The following is a 7324-nucleotide window of genomic DNA, read 5'->3' as shown; positions in this document are numbered from 1 at the left end:
TGTGAATTTGATGTTGCTATAGAAGAGAAAAATGATCAGCATGTCATAAAACATAAGAAAATAGGATGAGGTTTAATTTACGAGCCTTGGGGAAAAAGTGTAAATATGTGAAAGTTTAGGGGCAAAATAGTAATTTTGCCAAAGTTCGTACAAGGGGCTGTTTTGATGAATGTGTGTATTAAATAAATTAATTTGATATTATAGATCAAGAGAAAAGAGATTCGAGTCGAGATCGGGGGAAAAATAAAGTTTACGAGGAATAGGCTCGACTATTCTAATTTTGTATCGAGGTAAGTTCATACGTAAATATTGTAATATAACCGTTATTTTAAATCATTTAAAGCTATTTATACGATATTATGATTGTTATCATCCAATTCTATGCTTTGTGGTCATTGTTGGACAACATGCAAAAATTTTATGAATTATGTGAAAAATGTGAAAGACTACCGAAGTATCGTCATTGGTATTCCAAGGAGAATGGTAAAGGAGTACGAATGAGGAAAGTCCCGTTGAACCTTAGGAATAGAATAGGATATTTGGGCATCCGAGCTCGTTGAGTTGAGTCTGAGTTCACTTATGGATGCGAATGTCCAAGCTCGTTGAGTTGAGTCTGAGTTCGTGAGATGTAACTAGGCATCTGAACTCGTTGAGTTGAGTCTGAGTTCACTTATGGATGCGAATGCCCGAGCTCATTGAGTTGAGTCCGAGTTCGCTTATGGTCGGGTTACATGGTAGCTTGGCTACATATGTGGCACTTATGTGCAAACTTTCCATGTATCCAAGTTATATTCCGATGTGTTCAACGGGTAAAATTCTAGTGAAATGGAAGAATACTCAAGATGCAAGTGACGTATTGGTAAGTGTTGAGGAATGGACACTTTGGACAGGTATATACTTAACCCTCGGGTTGAGACTTGATACGACAATAATAATATGGTAAGACGATAAATGATGTATAGAAATGTGATATATGTTTTGGTGATATTATGCTAATGTTGGTTGGTATAATTGCTTTGTTAAGTTATTTGTTATTTGCATGTGGACTTACTAAGCATCTATGCTTACTCCCTCCTTTTCATTCTTTGTAGTTTTGACAAGTCAATTTGGAGATCGGGACGGTCGGAGGCACGCTCACACTATCACTGGACAATTACGACATAATGGCTTGTAATTTTTGGAAATATGGCATGTGTAGCATTCCAATCATTTTGTGTGTATAATCTTACGATATGGCCCATGGATAGAATAGAAATGTTTGAGAATGATTAGGTATTGGAATGGTTAATCAAGTTTATATACGATAACATGTATGTTGTATGTCTTAACTAAACCATGAAAATCCTTGGAAAGGTAAAATTGGCCACAAAACAGAATCAGACAGCAGCAGTGACGTGAATTTGAAAAATCACTAAAAATAGTAGAAATGGATTAAATGATGAATAAGTTATGGAATCGAATCTTGATGAGTCTCTTTTCATATGGATGGAACAAAACAGGTAAATGAGTTATATTTTATGAGGTATTTAAGTTTTGGTGGAATAGGGTCAGAGCAATCTCTATATCCCCTATTTTGAATTTAAAAATTTACCATAAACTGTAAAAAAACAATTAGGAGTTTTACCTTACATTTATGAAATCCTTATTGAGTTTAGTTTTATGAGAAAGAAACGGCATAGTCATTGAAACTCTGTACAGGGAGATATCTGAGTCGTAATACACAGGGGTCAGAGTAGCTGAACCCTGAAACAGGGGAGACTTTAACTAATAAAATGTACTAATTTTCCAAACCAAAAATTCTGGAGAAATATTTAGTAAGTAGATATATGAGTCTATTTTTAGGGAAAATTTACAGAATTGGATTTCAAGTTTCGTAACTCAAGATATGGATTTTTTAGGCACTATGACGCAGTTAGCCAGCTTGTCTGCAATTCTAAAATAAATTGTTTGAGCTATTTAATTAATGAATTAAGTCCGTTAACACCTCGTGCTTGACTCCAGCGACGGTCTTGGGTACGGGGGCATTAAATTTGGTGGTATCAAAGCAGGTTTAGTCTGTTCTCAGACTAACGTGTTGTATGTACAGGTTTTGCTATACATGCCATGCTATATATATATATTGTGATAGTGTGACGACTTTTGACCTTTTAAATTATTTTTTTATAGTAAATAGATCCCGATCCAATTGTGGCTGATGATGTAGAGAGCAATGCGCCAGCTCCTTCTAAAAGGGAGGTGCCGACTAAAAATCGACCTCCTACTTTTGGCCTAGGAGGAGGAGAAAGGGCTCGAGAAGCCTTTATCCAAATGATGAATGCTTAGTATACAGAGTTCATTCGTACGAACACGATTGCTCAACAACCTCCCCCACCACCCCCGATTTCTCAACCTATACCCCAGATTCCTTCAGGTATGGATCTGATGAAATTCCATAGATCTCTGGTTGACCGAATCCGCAAGCAAGGGGCCGAAGAATTCAGGGCAAATGTTGATGATGACGCTGAAAAAGCAGAATTTTGGCTCGAAAATTCTATTCAGGATTTGATGAGTTATCTTCTACATCTGAAGAGTGCTTGAAGTGTGCTATATCATTGCTGAGGGATTCGGCTTATCATTGGTGGAAGACATTAATTTCAGTGGTGCCGAAAGAGAAGGTGACTTGGGAATTCCTTCAAGAAGAATTTCGGAAGAAATATATCAGCGAAAGATTTGTAGACCAGAAGCGAAAAGAGTTTCTCGAGTTGAAGTAAGGCAACATGACAGTTACCAAGTATGAAAGAAAGTTCGTTATATTGAGCAAGTATGCTTGAGAATATATCCCTTCAGAGGTTACAATGTGCAGACGATTTGAAGATGGACTTAATGAAGACATCAAGGTATTTATGGGCATTCTTGAGTTGAAAGAATTTGTGGTACTTGTTGATCGGGCTTCCAAGGCTGAAGAACTAATTAAAGAGAAGAAAAAGATAGAGGCTGAGACAAGAAATTGGAAGAAAAGAATGATGAGCAGTACACTCCCATTGCAGTCTAGAAAATCCAGAGATATGTATTCTCGTTCTTAGGCATAAGCGGGACATTTATATAGGGATCGTAAGAAGAAAAATGTGGGTTCCAGATCTCAAACTACTTCGGTAGCTAGTGTGGAAAATTTGAGAATTGCTAGACCCGAGTGCCAACGATGTGGTAGAAGTCACTTTGGTCCTTGTAGAACTAATGAATGTTACTAGTGTGGGTCTCTAGATCATTTTATTAGAGATTGCCCAAAGAGGATCGAGAAAGAAAAATTTCAGAGTGCAAAGCCAAGTGGTACTGTTTCGAGAGGAAGATCTTCGAGAAATGCTGGGAACGAAGCAAGCAGCAAGAATGTAGTCAGAGAATTAGTGTCGAAATCTGAAGCTAAAGCTCCGGCTAGAGCTTATGCCATAAGAGCGCGTGAAGATGCTTCATCTCCCGACGTGATTATCGATACTTTCTCTCTTTATGATAGTAATGTTATTGCTTTGATTGACCTTGGTTCTACTCATTCGTATGTGTGCACGAAATTGGTGTCTCATATGAACATACCTGTTGAGTTTACAAAATTTATGGTTAAAGTATCGAACCCGTTAGGCAAATGTGTCATAGTTGATAAAGTATGCAAGAAATGTCCTTTGATGACTAGGGGTCATTACTTTCCAGCCGACTTGATGTTGTTGCGGTTTGATGAATTTGATGTTATTTTGGGTATGGATTGGTTGACATTGCATGATGCTATAGTGAATTCTAAACAAAAGGTTATTGAATTAAAATGTGAAAATGGTGAAATTCTGCGGGTTGAATCAGATGAATTAGAAGCATTGTTTAGTGTGATTACTTCGATTTCGGCTCAGAGATATTTAAGAAAAGGTTATGAAGCTTATTTGGCATATGCATTGAATACAAAAGAATCTGAGAAGAAAGTTGAATCAATACCGATTGTGTGTGAATTTATGGATGTATTTCAAGAAGAGTTGCTGGGTTTGCCTCCTGTCAGAGAAGTAGAATTTGGTATTGAGTTGATACCGGGAATGACTCCGATCTCGATTGTTCCGTATAGAATGGCACCAATAGAGTTGAAAGTATTAAAGACACAGTTGCAAGAATTGACAGATAAAGGCTTTGTGAGACCGAGTTTCTTGCCTTGGGGTGCTCCCGTATTATTTTTGAAAAAGAAAGATGGTTCTATGAGATTATGTGTGGACTATCGGTAATTGAATAAGGTGACAGTCAAGAACAAGTATCCGTTGTCGAGAATTGACAACTTGTTCGATCAGTTGAAAGGAGCGACATGGTTTTCAAAGATCAATTTGAGGTCTGGGTACTACCAGTTGCGGGTAAAAGAATCAGATGTGCCTAAAACTACTTTTTGAACAAGGTACGGCCATTATAAATAAAACTACTTTTTGAACAAGGTACGACCATTATGAATTCTTAGTTATGCCATTCGAGTTGACAAATGCTCCTACTGTGTTTATGGATTTGATAAATCGAATATTTCGACCATATTTGGACAAGTTTCTTGTGGTATTTATTGACGATATCTTGATTTATTCGAAGAACGAGGTAGAACATGCTGAGCACTTGAGGATGGTCTTGCAAATTCTGAGAGATAAACAGTTGTATGCCAAGTTCAATAAAAGTGAGTTTTGGCTTTGAGAAGTTGGATTGTTAGGTCATATTGTTTCAGGTGATGGTATACATGTTGATCCCAGAAAGATTTCAGCTATTGCTAAGTGGAAGCCGCTGAAGAACGTGATTGAGGTCAGAAGTTTCTTGGGTTTGGCTGGTTATTACCGACGATTTGTAAATGGATTCTCTATGATTGCTACTCCTATGACCAGACTACTCTGAAAGGATGTTAAATTTGAGTGGAGAGAAGAATGCCAACAGAGTTTTGAGAAATTAAAGAAGTTACTGACTGAAGCACCGGGTTGGTACAACCCGAGCTAGGTAAAGAGTTTGTAGTGTACAGTGATGCCTCTCTAAATGGCTTGGGATGTGTACTTATGCAAGAGGGAAAGGTTGTGGCTTATGCTTCGAGGCAGTTAAAATCTCATGAAAAGAACTATCCAACTCATGATTTGGAGCTAGCTGCTGCAGTATTTACTTTGAAGATTTGGCGACATTATCTGTACGGAGAAAAATGCCTAGTGTATATAGATCATAAAAGTCTCAAATGCTTGATGACACAAAAAGACTTGAATTTGAGACAGCGGAGATGGTTAGAATTATTGAAAGATTACGAGCTTGTGATTGACTATCATCTAGGGAAAGCGAATGTGGTTGTCGATGCCTTGAGTAAAAAGTCATTCTTTGCTTTGAGAGCTATGAATACTCGGTTGATGGTATCTAATGATAGTTCGATTCTAGCAGAGTTGAAGGCAAGACCGATGTTTTTACAAGAGATTTATGAAGCTTAGAGAAGTGATAAAAATTGCAAGCTAAAAGAAAATAATGTGAGGCAGATAGAAGATCAAACTTCAGAATTGACTCTAATGGTTGTCTGATGTTTAAAGATCGGATTTGTGTACCGATAAATAATAAGTTGATTTGGAGGATCTTGCACGAAGCACACAATGATTGTTTATCTATGCATCCGGTTAGTACAAAGATGTACAATGACTTGAAGAAAATGTATTGGTGGAACGAAATGAAAAGAGATATTTCCGAGTTTGTATCGTGATGCTTGGTTTGTCAGCAAGTAAAAGCTGAACATCAGGTGCCTTCGGGTCTACTTCAGCCTATCATGATTCTCGAATGGAAATGGGATCGAATTACTATGGATTTGTATCAGGATTGCCGTTAACTCTGAAGAAGAAAGATGTTGTCTGGGTGATAGTCTACAGATTGACTAAATCAGCCCATTTTATTCCGATACGCACTGATTATTCTCTTGATAAGTTGGCTGAATTATATACCAGTGAGATTGTTAGACTTCACAGAGTACCCTTGTCGATTATTTCGGATAGAGATCCGAGGTTTACTTCGCAATTTTCGCAAAAGCTGCAAGAAGCATTAGGTTCGAAGTTAAATTTTAGCACTGCCTTCCATCCACAGACTGATGGACAATCAGAGAGAGTAATTCAGATTCTTGAAGACATGCTCAGATGTTGCGTGTTGGAGTTCCAAGGAAGTTGGGAAAGGTATTTACCGTTGGTGGAATTTGCCTACAATAACAGTTATCAGACGAGTTTGAAAATGGCACCTTATGAAGCGTTGTATGGTCGCAAGTGTCGGACACCGCTGCATTGGATTGAACTCAAAGAAAGCCAGATTTACGGAGTTGATTTAATTAAGGAAATTGAAGAAAAAGTGAAAGTGATTCGAGACTGTTTGAAGGCTGCTTCGGATCGGCAAAAATCTTACGCAGATTTGAAGCAAAAAGAGATCGAGTTTCAAGTTGGTGATAAAGTGTTTTTAAAAGTGTCTCCGTGGAAGAAAGTTCTTAGATTCGGTCGGAAAGGCAAGTTGAGTCCACGTTTCATCGGACCGTATGAGGTAATTGAAAGAATTGGCCCGGTAGCGTATCGGTTAGCATTACCGCCAGAATTAGAGAAGATTCATGATGTATTCCATGTATCTATGTTACGTCGGTATCGTTTGGATCTTTCATATGTGATTTCACCGACAGAAATCGAGTTACAACCAGATATGACTTACAATGAAGAACCGATTAAAATTTAAGCTCGGGAGGTCAAGCAACTGAGAAATAAAAGTATCGCTTTCGGGAAGGTATTGTGGCAAAAACATGGGGTAGAAGAGGCTACATGGGAGCCTGAGGAAATTATGAGGAATCAATACCCGCACTTGTTTACCGGTAAGATTTTCGAGGACGAAAATCCTTAAAAGGGGGGAGAGTTGTGATAACCTGAATTAGGGCTAAATCGGAATAGTGGTTTCGGGACCACAAAATCTGAGATAAAAATAATTATTTTATGATTATTTTGAGGTCTATGATATGATTGCATGATTGTGTAAAAATTTCGTGAAGAAATTCTATGCATAAAGTGCTTAATTTGAAGTTAAGGACTAAATTGAATAAGTTGTAAAACTTGCATTCTAGAAGTTTCTAGTATGAAATTGCTTTGAAATATTAATTAGGAGGTCTTAAATAGCAATTTGACCAATTTCTAAGAACAAAAATTGCACATGGATGGAATGTTTGAAAGTGTAGTAAGGAAGGGCATTTTGGTCATTTGGATATTAAATGAAATAAAATGGGAAAAATAACACAAAAATGATCATCTTCTCTATATGCTGCTGCCAAATTTTGCTCTCCACCATAGCTAGGGTTTCAACACTTTTA

Source organism: Gossypium hirsutum, chromosome A06, assembly GCF_007990345.1.
Source record: "Gossypium hirsutum isolate 1008001.06 chromosome A06, Gossypium_hirsutum_v2.1, whole genome shotgun sequence".
NCBI classification, from domain to species: Eukaryota; Viridiplantae; Streptophyta; class Magnoliopsida; order Malvales; family Malvaceae; genus Gossypium; species Gossypium hirsutum.
The sequence above is the reverse complement of the archived record's forward strand: the minus strand, read 5'-3'. Positions refer to the sequence as shown.